This window comes from Thalia democratica, chromosome 1, assembly GCF_965202585.1.
Source record: "Thalia democratica chromosome 1, ktThaDemo2.hap1.1, whole genome shotgun sequence".
Classification (NCBI taxonomy): Eukaryota; Metazoa; Chordata; class Thaliacea; order Salpida; family Salpidae; genus Thalia; species Thalia democratica.
Genome location: NC_139165.1, coordinates 88,739,339 through 88,753,952, shown reverse-complemented (window position 1 = coordinate 88,753,952; position 14,614 = coordinate 88,739,339).

Here is a 14,614-nt window from a genome sequence, read left to right as displayed (position 1 = left end):
CAACTTCTTTGGATCAATTTGAACACTGAATTCCACGATTGAGTCCTCAGCGTTCAAGGAAACAAACTTGAACATTCATCTTATCGAGCAAGCCCACACAGACTGTGGCGTCAACCTTAGCTACACTTCTACGAACAAGTTGTTTTCGTACTTTTAAATAATTCTGTCGTTATATTTATACATATTTATATTATCGTATCTACTTACTATTGTACTTGTATTGTAATATTTATACATATTTATATCATCGTGCCTATTTATGTTGTATTTTATCGCCACGCTCCGATCACGGAAAGGAAACGAAAGAAGATCAAGCCACGTTCATCAAGATTCTGTAAACGAGACGGACCAACATCGAGTGCCAGAAACTGAGCGACCGGAGACCAGTGACACGTCAAGGAGGGAATCCAGAGTACGTCTTCCTTCTAATTGTTAACTTTAAGTGTTTAGACTTATTGTGAGCTGTCATTGCGTTTATTTGTACATAATAAAACAACATTACTTAGTTTTATTATATTTAGTTATATAAATTATATAGTTATGTCCTTAAAACCCCTAAAAAAGGCATTAGTCTTGAAAGTGCCACGCACACCTTCGTGCACCGAAATGAGTTGTTCCGAGACTATTGCTAACCTGGAATCTGATGAGATTGTCGAGCCTGAGACCGAGGCAATTTCGAAGGAAATCAGTGAGGCTCCTAGTCTGGGTAACAATATTACGAACAAAAAAAATGTACTAATATTGTGTATAATAATTTATAATGCTAGTGAAAAAAAAAGTTCATTAAAAAATACATTAAAACAAAAAAAAGATGAGAAATAATAATTAAGTGTGCTCTCAAGCGAATATTAAACTTTTGCTGGTTGAAAAACTAGAAAAAGTGTTTTAATTTTAAGTGTAGAACTGATTTAATTCTGTTAAGAAATGTGTTTTTTTAGCTTCAAGTTTAAAAAAAAAGTTTTAAAAGAAGTCCAAAGCAAGTATATAATATTTTTAGGTTTTAGTTAACACAGTACGAAAATAATATATTAAATTACTTTTTTTTTTTGGGGGTCAAACATTTTTTAAGTTTTAACATTTAAATAAAACAAAAAATAATAGTCAAACTAATAGCATAAAATACTGATATAATATAACATTAAAATATTTCAGCTTATTTAGCTTTTACCTTATTTAAAAAGGAGTTGAAAACCATTTTTCAATTGTTTTGTCTTTGCTATTAGGGTTGTCTATATCGTTTTATAAGTTAAGTAAACTTATTTTTTCAACTAAAATTTTTTCAACTAATGTTTTTGTTTTTTTAAGTTTTAGGCTTAGACTCTATTGCATGTTATTAGACGAGATTTCGAGTACATAAAAAATTTTTTTAAGTAAATACATTATATTTGGTTAATTATCGTTAATTCTTTTTTCTCTTAATTTTACTGATTGTTTTATTTCTTAAGATTTCAAACTTAAAATTTAAAGAACAACTTCTTACAGCTTAAAAGATTTTAAAAGTACGTGGTAGTGTATGACTCGATAACCGAAAGGTTCTTCGTACACCTCCATAGACAAAACTATTAGAGCGCTTTTTTTTATTAATAATAATAAAAATATTTTATAACAAATTAAAAAACCAAAATTTTTGAAATTTTGAAAAATTAGTTTTACTTATCGATTAGGTATATATCATAATCGAGATAAATAGTAAAAATATATCTTCATTAGTTGTTGTGTCGGTTTTGCAAGCCTATTTTGACAAAAAGTATGAAAACAACATTATAGCCAACATTTAATAATAGAATTACATTATGAAAACAAGAAAAAAATCATATAAACCTAGACAAAATTTTAAATATTAAAAAACAAAAAAGAATCAGCTTTGAAGGGAGCGGGTCAGAATGACACAGCGACAAAATGACACGGTCGTCAAATAGACACGGTGCGTCACTTTGGCACAGCGACAAAAAGACACGGTGCGTCACCTTGGCACGGTGCGTTAGTTTGGCACGGAGGGTCACTTTTGCACGGCGACAAAATGACACGGTGCGTCACTTTGGCACAGCGACAAAATGACACGGTGCGTCACCTTGGCACGGAGGGTCACTTTGGCACGGCGAGAAAATGACACAGTGCGTCACTTTGGCACAGAGGGTCACTTTGGCACAGCGACAAAATGACACGGTGCGTCACTTTGGCACAGAGGGTCACCTTGGCACAGCGACAAAACGACACGGTGCGTCACTTTGACACGGAGGGTTACTTTGGCACAGCGACAAAACGACACGGTGCGTCACTTTGGCACGGAGGGTCACTTTGGCACAGCGGCAAAATGACACGGTGGTTAATAAGGGAGGGAACGATTTGTTGTGAAACTTCAATCTTCATTGGTATGGACAACGATCTTGTTTTTCTAGGAAACTTTTCGGTTTCCTGTCTTCTAACTGGTTTTGTAGAATCAGCACGAATCACATTGATTAACTTTAAAAACAAAGACCGCAGGAATTTTTGATTGTGAATTCATAAAATAAATTAAAACACGTAATGTTTATACCTTCTATTGTCCATCGTCGTACTTATAAACAATATACTCATTTTTAAGCAGTAGCAAGGTGTTAGGTGTGCTTAAAAGCTGTGCTTAATAAACGACAAATAATTATTTGTATCAAACAACGTTTACAAAGATACAAAGGCAGCAACCTTTTCAACAAAATACGACTGCCAAATTAAAAAGAATTTATTTTTGATTTCTTTCGAATGGAAAAACTTAAACACAGTTTTATACTAGAACTTGAAACGAGTAATGAAAACTAGAAAATGACTTGCCATTTTACGACTAGAAAGATAAAAAATTAAATATAAGCATATTTTTTTAACTTCAGCAACATTCTGATTTAAAAAATACAATCTACATTTTAGATCAATCATTTAGCACATTAGAACAATAAACTAGTAGGTGTAAACACAGAGGAAAATTTCTTTTATAAATTAAAACTCAGACGTTATCGAAAACAACTTTTCTGCTGTTGTAATTCTAAATTATAATGCGGTTCTTATTTTTCGATTTTATGCTTAAAAAAAGTGATACTTGCGCTCTTTTGACGACTTAATAGGTTGCAATTTTGAACTAAAATACTGCGTTCCCTGACGATTTACTTTAGTAGCAACATCTTCAAAAAATCAATGTGCACTTGACTAAAAAGATCGAAATTTTGCGCCTCTATGCGACTTTTGTTAGTTGCAACATATATCGTGCACTTAGAAGTAGAAGTATAATGTTCTTTCGCAAATAAAATTGCGCATCTAAGCACTAAAATTGCATAGATAAAAGTATAAGTACAAATAACCGCAAATAAATTAGTTTTCTTAGCAAAACATTCCCTACATCAAGCATCTCTTTAAATAAAACTCAATAAACCACTATTACACACTTGTAATAGACTATTGTAGACTTGCTTTAACAAAGTACAAATTTTCCTTACTATTATAATACTAAAACTAATGTATAAATGCTATTTAATTCTTTAAATGCAAAAAATACTATAACATCTGTCATACTCTAAGTTTAATTCTTTATATTTTAGGCTACAAAGTTTTGTAAAAATTGAAAAGACTTGTAGTATTAAGTTTAATAGATTTAACTAAATTGACGATAAACTTAACACTTAATACACTATTTAAAAAAAAAACTAATTTTGATTTATTAGGACTCAAGTTGTATAACCTCTAGTGCTTAATTTTCTTAAAAGTGATAAATATATAAATGCGCATGAATGGTTGCATCAGACTCTTAATTTTCTCTCGACTGTTCATAATACTATTTTCAACTTTTTCATAAATTTTATTACCGTTTATTTTAGTTATTTGCTTTTAGTCAAGTTTATTATACATTTTCAATACAGAGTTTTAAGTAAACATCATAGCTTATTAACTTCTGTTGAATATTTTTTTGTATGTTTTTGGATATTTAGGACTTAACATTAAAAAAAAATATTTTTAACTGCACGTAATAGATTGTTAAAGCATGTGATTTACGACTCGATAACTGAAATGTTCTTTGGTATAACTTTTCGAGCGAGAACCTTTTGTCGTTTAAAAAACAGTAATAATAAAACTTTTATGTTTAAACAAACCATTGGGTTAAAGTATTAAACGTATTTAATATAACTGGCTAGATACTACAAAAGCAGCTAAACTCTGTATTTTTAAAAACTAGAGTTAAAACACGCATGACTTATTCTTACAACGAAAAACTCTGTATTAAATTGAATTTAAGTTATTTTTTATAACAATTCCTGATAATAAGTAATTAAACGTTTAACAAAAAGTACTAAGTTTTATTCATTACATAAACATGAAAAGTCGTGAAGCGTAAAAAATAAAACTTAAGAATATTTTTGTTTTTATACTATGACTTAAATTTTAAAGCACTGTATCATATATAGTTTCAAATGTATCAAGCTACTATAGTTTAGAAAAAATATAATAAATCATTTGTTTTAAAATTACTATCAAAATTTTACAATTAAAAGTTATATTACTGAAAAAGTTTAGTTTTGCTTATAAGTTTGTTTATCCATGCTATAGTGACGCACTGTGTCATTTTGTCACTGTGTCAAAGTGACGTATCGTGTCATTTTGTCGCTGTGCCAAAGTGACGCACCTTGCCTAAGTAACGCACTGTGTGATTTTGTCGCTGTGCCAAAGTAACCCTCCGTGTCAAAGTAACGCACCGTGTCGTTTTGTCGCTGTGCCAAAGTGACCCTCCGTGTCAAAGTGAAGCACCGTGTCATTTTGTCGCTGTGCCAAAGTGACCCTCTGTGCCAAAGTGACTCACCGTGTCGTTTTGTCGCTGTGCTAAAGTGACCCTCCGTGCCAAAGTGACGCACCGTGTCATTTTGTCGCCGTGCTAACGTGACGCACCGTGCCAAGGTGACGAACCGTGTCATTTTGTCGCCGTGCCAAAGTGACGCACCGTCCCAAGGTGACGCACCGTGTCATTTTGTCGCTGTGTCAAAGTGACGCACCGTGTCATTTTGTCGCCGTGCTAAAGTGACCCCCCATGCCAAAGTGACGCACCGTGCCAGAGTAACCCACTGTGTCATTTTGTCGCTGTGTCAAAGTGACGCACCGTGTCATTTTGTCGCCGTGCTAAAGTGACCCCCCATGCCAAAGTGACGCACCGTGCCAGAGTAACCCACTGTGTCATTTTGTCGCTGTGCCAAAGTGACGCACCGTGTCATTTTGTCGCCGTGCTAAAGTGACCCTCCATGCCAAAGTGACGCACCGTGCCAGAGTGACCCACTGTGTCGTTTTGTCGCTGTGCCAAAGTGACCTTTCGTGTCATTTTGTCGCCGTGCCAAAGTGACCCTCCGTGTCAAAGTGACACACCGTGCCAAAGTGACGCACCGTGTCATTTTGTCGCTGTGTCATTCTGACACCCATCCGCTTTGAAAGGTATAAATCGTATCACATGTAGTAATCAGAGTTCCAACAGAACTATCCTCAGTATGATAAGAAGGTTGACCTCCGTGTTCAACGTTTGAAAGTTCTGGGTTTGAGCAGACGGAATCGCACTGTGGCCAAACACCTTCAACACTTTCACAACCTTTCACTCTGCTTTGTTATCTGAAGATGAAAATGCTTGGTTTTATGCCTCAAAGTATCAAATTAGATTTCCAGTTAAAGCTTTACAAATTTACTCAAATACTTAATTTAACAGACATATTTTTTAATGCTTTATTAAAATTCATTAAAAAGTTTAATTAGGAAGTTTTGACTAGTTGTACTATTATTAAGATTAAAATTCATTATGATTTTAACTGGAAACTGTTTTTTAGTTTCAATTTGAAGGTAGTTCAAAATAAAGTCAGATAGATTTGTTGTATAATGAGATAAAACAGGTTAAGCTAACTCTTTATTTGCATTTTGTAAACTTTTCCATGTGATGAAGCATTTCATTGTACAAGTATAATTGAAAATCACATCGTTACCAACAAGGATAGACTCAGCTTTTACTGTTTCAACTAGTTTACTTGTAGTTATGTCTCTAAACTTCTTGTCAATACAAATATGTAGAAAATAAAAAGTGCATAATAAGTACAAACCTACTAGAGAAACTATTTTGCACACCGGATTTGTTACTAACAAGTCTAAACTGGGCGCCTGATTTACAAAAAACATTAAGTTTTTTTTTTAGAAGCTAAAACGTAACGAAACTACTATCTAACAGCACTGATTTGTGCTACTAAACACGAAATAAAACAAATCTTAAAACAATTTTTTAAAAAGAGCTTAAATGTATTTGTTGTATCCAATCATTTCCCGAATTACACACTGCAACACAATTTTTTTTTCATACCGGAATTCAGGTAAACCTTTTTAATATTTGGGCGTCCAACATCTAAACACTGACTAGTATCTTAACAATACATGCGTTGTCACCGCGCTTATTTCCTTGCATTGAAGACGTTAACCTCATTTTTCCAGTGGTAAGAGTCTGGTATGTTTCGCTGCAGACCGGAATTCTCTGACATGGAGTAGAAAACCTCTGCTCCTCTCGTGTACAATCTACGCAACATTCTTCTGCTGCTCTCGTGTACAATTTACGCAACATTCTCCTGTTGCTGACGCGTACAACTTACGCCAAATTCTTCTGTTGCTGACGCGTACAACTTACACAACATTCTCCTGTTGTTGAAGCGTACAACTTACGAAACATTATCCTGCTGCTGACGCGTACAACTTACGCCAAATTCTTCTGTTGCTGACGCGAACAACTTACGCAACATTCTCCTGTTGCTGACGCGTACAACTTACGCAACATTCTCCTGTTGCTGACGCGTACAACTAACGCAACATTCTCCTGTTGCTGACGCGTACAACTTACGCAACATTCTTCTGCTGCTGACGCGTACATCTTACGCAACATTCTCCTGTTGCTGACGCGTACAACTTACGCAACATTCTCCTGTTGCTGACGCGTACAACTTACGCAACATTCTTCTGTTGCTGACGCGTATAACTTACGCAACATTCTCCTGTTGCTGACGCGTACAACTTACGCAACATTCTCCTGCTGCTGGCACGTACAACTTACGCAACATTCTCCTGCTGCTGACGCGTACAACTTACGCAACATTCTCCTGTTGCTGACGCGTACAACCTACGCAACCTTCTCCTGTTGCTGACGCGTACAACTTACGCAACATTCTTCTGTTGCTGACGCGTACAACTTACGCAACGTTCTTCTACTGCTGACGCATACAACATACGCAACTTTTGCACGAGCGTCACTTTTGCACGAAGGGACACTTTTGCACGAAGGGTCACTTTTGCACGAGAAGACACTTTTGCATGGCAACTCTTTTGCACGGAGGGTCACTTTAGCTCGAGGGGACACTTTTGCACGGCGTCACTTTTGCACGAGGAGACACTTTTGCACGGCGACATTTTTGCAAAGCGTCACTTTGGCACAGCTTTATATTTTTACGAAGTATACTTATAAACTGCAAAAAGTTTATTAAATAAGTGAATGTTTAACGGAACTTCACTTTTGCACGCTTCTAAATTTTATTTTTACAAATAAAAATTTATATGTATAAAACGTAGTAGTTTTTTAATGAAGTTTTAATGTAAAGTTTTTATGAGTTTATTCTTTCAAGAATTTATTTCACACACAAAGTTTCGGTCAAACACCTCGTCAATGCTTAAATAAAGTTCTTAAATAAAAGCTTTTATTTAAAGTTTTACATAGAACAACATAATAACGTACCACAATTCATTAATTCATATTTATAAACTTAATTCAAATAAACTAGATGAATATACATTTTCTAACTTTAAAAAAATACAAATTTGAGTACTTTGAATGAAAATAATTTGAATCTCATTAATTTTTAAACAGGTAGATAAATTAATTAAGTATGGCTTTAAAACACGAATCTTGAGTATTATTTTTTACTTATATTCTCTTGATGTTAAAATTTGCATTGTATAGTTGTTAAACAAATATTTTAAATTTATTTTGATATTAAACAAAAAATAGATTTAGTTAATTTATAAAGTGTAAAGGTATTTAATATTGTATTTGATGTTTATTTTTAGTTTATTTTTTAGTTCAGCGTAAGAATAAAAAGAGCAATAAAATAGCGCATGTTTTTATGATTTTAACTTGAATTATTTCATTACTATAATGTTGCATGATCATGATAAGCCAATGAGAGAGTAAAATTCGGAAGTTTGAACTTATGTTCAAAGAAAATATACCATATTAGCCTTCAACCGCTGCAATATATCAATAATGAGGCTTGGCAGAATATTTTTTTTTATCGGTTGGTCAGTTCAAATATAGAACAAACTTCCAAATAATTTATTTTCTTGCTAAAAAAAAATCGATTAAAGTTAAAAAAGTTATATCTTTATATTTTTTTAATTTGTGTTAGTAAAATTAATACGTAAATTTTATCAAATGTTGATTCAGTTTTAAGATTTAGCTTAGTTTATTGTTTAATTTTATTAACAGCACCTTTACTCTACTAATAATGAGTCATTTTTCAATGTATTTAAGGATTATTTATCCGGCCAGTCTATTCTGAATGTCCTTGTAGCGTTACATTTTTGTTTTTGTTTTTAGTCAGTGCATTTAAATATTTGATGTTGATCGTTCTACATCAAAACGTTAATAAGTATAACTTTGTGATTAAAGTTTTGCTTTTTGTGTTGACCTATAAATTTTATATCAAACTATGTTTTTATCTTTGTTTTAATAAATAAACTGTTTGTGTTAATTTTTTTTTTAATGTGTTTGTAAGTTTAAGTGGTCTAGGTTTTGATACCTAGGTCTATCACATGGACAATAAACTTGTAAGTGTATAGTAAATTATATAAAAAGGCACAGTTGTTGATTAACATATTAAAGTTCAAAATGAACTATAACAATTTACTTAAAAGTTTTTTTTTATTCTAGTTTCTAAAAAAAATAAATTTTTGTCCCTGGTATGAATCTTCATACATAATTTTGTTTTATCTTTTCGTTAGCTTGTTTCTAACATTAACTTTTACTGTTTAAGATTTTAAATCTTTCATTTTTTGGCTTTGATAAAAATATTTTATTAGATTTTAGTTTTCAGTTTCTTTTTATGTCACAGATTTGGTACTAGCTAAAAAACTTTTTACCAAAATTCAAAATTGATGTTCCGTGCGAAAAAGTCATCGTGCCAAAATGTAGCTGTGTAAAAACTTTATCGTTAAAATCTGACGTTGTACAAAAGTATCGTTGTGCAACAATGCTAACGTAAATTAATGTCATCGTGAAAAAATGTCGCCGTGCAAAAGTGTCCCCTCGTGCAAAAGAGTCGCCGTGCAAAAGTGTCCCCTCGTGCAAAAGTGACCCTCCGTGCAGAAATGACGCCGTGCAAAAGTGTCCCCTCGTGCTAAAGTGACGCTCGTGCAAAAGAGTCGCCATGCAAAAGTGTCCCCTTGTGCAAAAGTGACCCTCCGTGCAAAAGTGTCGCTGTGCAAAAGTGACACCTTGTGCTAAGCTAAAGTGACGCTCGTGCAAAAGAGTCACCGTGCAAAAGTGACGCTCGTGCAAAAGTGACACCCACGCCCTTTATATGGTTTACCAAAATTACATAAAACTGATGTACCGTTTAGGCCTGTACTCTCTCTGATCAAATCTCCGCAACATGAATTGGCTTGGTATTTAAATTATATGTTAGAATCAGTTTGAAAACACTTTTCAAAAATATTATGAAAGATTCCTTCGAATTTGTGTAGGAATTAAAACAACAAAAAGGCCAATGATACTTTTCTTTGCTCTTTTGACGTGTAAACATTTTTTTTACAAATGTACCTCTGAATAAAGTGATAGACACTTGTGCTGATACACAGCTTAGAAAATCCAGCTCAAAAAAGAAATAATCTTGTTTCACTAATGAAACTTGCAACTGCAGAAGTTGAATTCAGTCTAAACAATATATTATACCGCCAAACTGATGACATAGCTACGAGGTCCCCTTTAGGATCTACACTGGCCAATGTATATATGGGTCGTTTTGAATACTAAATATTACCTGAATTTAATTCAAGGTGTAAGTACGTAAGATACGCAGACGATTATTTCACTATTAGTGACAATGAAGAAGTAAGCTCTTTGTTATCGAAGAAATTAAATTCCCTACATGATGCTACCCAGTTCACAAATGAAACTGAAGTAAATAATCAAGTATCAGTTTTTAGATATTTTGATAAAGAGAAGGGAAATAAATTTATCACGTCGTTATTGTTACCCGGACTTGGAGCCTCACTGGTTTCCTTCGAAATTGCCTCGGTCTCAGGCTCGACAATCTCATCAGATTCAAGGTTAGCAGTAGTCTCGGAACAACTCATTTCGGTGCACGTATGTGTGCAACGCACTTTCAAGATTAATGCCTTTTTTAGGGGTTTTAAAGACATAACTATACAATCTATATAACCAAATATAATAAAACTAAGTAATGTTGTTTTATTACAGGGGTCGGAAAACTGCGGCCCGCGGGCCAATTGCGGCCCGCGAAGGGTAAATCTGCGGCCCGCGAGCACGTTATTTTTTTGAATGGAATGCGGCCCGCGAAGGAAAATTTTGTAGCCCGCGAGCATGTAAATGTGGCCCGCTGAGCAAAATTATACTTTAAGTTAAATCTATTTGATTATTTTAGTTTTAAGTTGCTGTATAACATTTTTAAATAACTAAAAGACTTTACTACTTTTGCTTAAAAATGTGAAAAAGACAGGTTAGCATTCCACCAGGTTTTGTTTCTCAATTTCATAATAACTTTCTTCAAACAACAGTATATTATTTTTAAAAAAAGAGTGTAAAAAATGCTTTGAATTAGTAAGATAGTTATTTAAAACCTATTTGGGAAAAACTGAATGCAAATGTTTTCCATATTGTACAAAAGTAATGCAAAGTAATTAATTGAAATGTCATTTCTTTACAGTTTAGTTTTTTTTTTCACACGTTTTTTATACCTGAGTTTCTATTACAAATGTTCTATTACTAAACTTTATATTCTAGTGTGCACAAAAAATTTTTAAATAACGTTATAATAACAGTAATAAAAAAATAACAATAAAAAAAATAATAGTATTAAAAATAGTAATAATAATAGTAATAATAATTATAACAAGAAGAAATAAGGTTAATTTTATTTTGGTTTTGACACTTTTGATTTTTTTTAAGTTTTCTTTGCATTTTAAATTAATTCCTATGCACACCAATGAACAAAGATGCTCATATTTTAAACCACTTTTCATTTAATACTTTACGAGATAAAATTTAGTTTATGCATAATTTTCTAAGATTATTGTTTCTACATGTAATATCTAACACAATTTAAAATTACAGACACATTTAAAACAATATAAATACATAAATTAAAATAACATTTTTGTTAGGTATACTTTTTGATTTTTCAAACAATGTTTTTTTGGAAAAATAAGTTCATTTTTTAGCGTTGCATACTAATATAAACAGTTGCTGTTTTTTCGAACTACCTATTTAATACAAACTAGATTGAAAAATGGTAATTTATTAAGTTTTGTAAATTTTTAATCAAAATAGTTCAAACTCGACCGAATAAACAAATAAAAATTCCCACACTTAGACTAAGACTATTTGAAGACTTCAAATATTAGGCAAATTTAGTCATTTTTTTAGTTTTTGGCTTGAATTGTTTTTTGTTTTCTAAGATATCAGGCTAGTTTTGGTCCCTCGGACTGACTTTTTTGCTTTAAAGAGTGGTAAATTAGATTTATGATAAATGTTTTGTTCAATGCACAGTGTTGGTTTGAATTAAAATATATTTTAAAATTTAAGTCTTGCAGCTGATATAATTTGAACTATTATTTGTAGTAAATGTATACATAAAAGTGTGAACAATTAAAATTTCCAAAAAATCCCGAAAAAGATTTGAATTTGACATTTTATACTTAAAAAATCTTTAAAAGCCTTGAGCTTGAAAATTATCGAAAAATCCTGGAATTCTATTTAGTTTTTACATTTAAAGTAATAAAATTTAGATTTGACACCAAAAATCTACCATATAAATAAAATCTTAATTAAAAAACACATTTAAAGTAGCTTAACAGTATCTATTAATTTTTTTTATATTATTTAAGACAGTTTTTTTACCTTTAACTTAATCATATACTGAAAATAAAAACAAAAATTTGTACTTTTAAAAACTTTATATTGGTGCATTGCACTTTTGCTTTTGAAATGTATTTACCTATTTTTGTGCTTTGTATTGGAACTAAACCTAAAAATTCTTCTAAAATGTCAAAATTAGTAATACAACCTGTAATAAATATTCTAAAATGAGCAATATCTGTCTTATCAGTTTTCACATCTTAACAGATTGATTTAAGTCCTAATTTGGTTTAGTTGGCTTTATAATGTTCAGAAATTTCCTAAACTCGACTTTTTGTTGATACCGAAGAATCAAACAAAAATTTTCTACTAACCCTAACACAAGTTATTTAAATAATTTTTCAACTCTGAACGGTATCTCTTTTTTTAGTAATTACTTTTGCTACTTTATAACTTGCCTTAACGGTTTTTTCTGATCACTCTGTAGTTACGAAAACCAACCATGTATGTATTAAAGCTAGAATAATAAACTTAAAATATAATTCAACCATTTTGCTTTTAAAGTGACAATCGTGTAAAAGACTAATTAATTAGTAATAAGGTATTCTATTGAAGTATTCCAGCACTAAAATAAATTGATTTAGCTTATCTACAAAATAAACAGGTATTAAGTATATTTAATTAACTAGTTACTGAATTTTCTAAAGAATGCAAAGTGTTAATTTTTTTTTTTAAATATGAAAAGGTGGTTTATAATATTAAAAATATATAAATGTTTTTCAAGCTCGGTTTTTTTAGAGAGTTAGGTTGTAAGTAAAATGATAAATTTTTTTATTAAGTTTTACTTCATAAGTGTTTAAAAAAGTACATATTTTATTAAGACTTAAGTATATTAAATAATTTAAATTCTCTTCCAATAGTTATTTATATATTAAATAGGCATTCTTTGTGTAGCTAAAAGTCATTTAAAATAATAAAGTGAATAAAAGTAAAACTATCTCTGATGTGACCAAAACTAAAGCCAAAAGATTAGTAAAATATCACTAAAGCTAAAACTGTGGCCCGCGAAGATTTTGAAAACTTGAAATTTGACCCGCGAGCACCAACTACCTGCCGACCCCTGTTTTATTATGTACAAATAAACACAATGACAGCTCACAATAAGTCTAAACACTTAAAGTTAACAATTAGAAGGAAAACGTGCTCTGGATTTCCTCCTTGACGTGTCACTGGTCTCCGGTCACTCAGTTTCTGGCACTCGACGTTGGTCCGTCTCGTTTACAGAATCTTAATGAACGTGGCTTGATCTTCTTTCGTTTCCTTTCCGTAATCGGAGCGTGGCGATAAAATACAATATAAATAGGCACGATGATATAAATATGTATTTTAATACAAGTACAATAGTAAGTAGATACGATAATATAAATATGTATAAATATTACGACAAAATTATTTAAAAGTACGAAAACAACTTGTTCGTAGAAGTGTAGCTAAGGTTGACGCCACAGTCTGTGTGGGCTTGCTCGATAAGATAAATGTTCAAGTTTGTTTCCTTGAACGCTGGGGACTCAATCGTGGAACTCAGTGTTCAAATTGATCCAAAGAAGTTGTCTGCTACAGTATGCGTAGGCTTATGAGTATGGCACGTTAACAACTCAAATCGAGTTGTTTGCCCCGTCGACGTTGTTGAATAAGAAGGTTTTCTCGGGTGTCATCTAGCTTTTCCAAGATGGCGACTTATGTTCAGAGCGCCAAGAGAAGGTTTTTCCAGAGATTAGCTAGCTTTTCCAAGATGGCGGCTTACGCTCAAATTTGCGAGCAGCAGAGTGTCGCTTCGTGCTTGTTTCCTGGTGAATGACCTGCTTCACGCTCTGATTGGGCGTATTTATAGTTTTTCGATTCTTTTTCTAGAATTTCCAATAATCACGCGATCTCTCATTTGATTCTCTCATTTTCCTGGACTTTGGACTGTAGACCACTTGATCTATCATTTTATTCTCTCATTTTCCCTTAGCCACACCCATAAACAAGCTATTTCCAATTCAATCAAGAAATCAAAGACAAAAATCATTTTAACTAGCACTTATTTTGTTTGTGAAAAATATTTTTTTGTGAAATAGTTTTACTATAATTACTTGTTGTTTTTTTTAACGGAAAAATATAATATCAAGTGATTAACATTAATTTCTTTAAGTTATCAAAATTTGGACACAAGGCAAAAATAATATTTTGCATAAGTGTCCTACATCGTTATTCATAAAACCTTCGTTCACGGGCAATATCTTAATTTCCAATCTTATTGTAGTAAGAGGAGAAAAGTTGGTTTAATTAAAACCTTATTCCACAGAGCTAAGAAAATATGCTTTCTAGAAGTTTTTGAGATTGATCTTAGTGATGTAAAAGAAATGCTTGTAATAAACGGATATCCTAATCCTTTAATTGATGGAGTTTTTAAAACTAAAATTTATAAATTAAAATACACAAAGCTTGCGGTCCTGA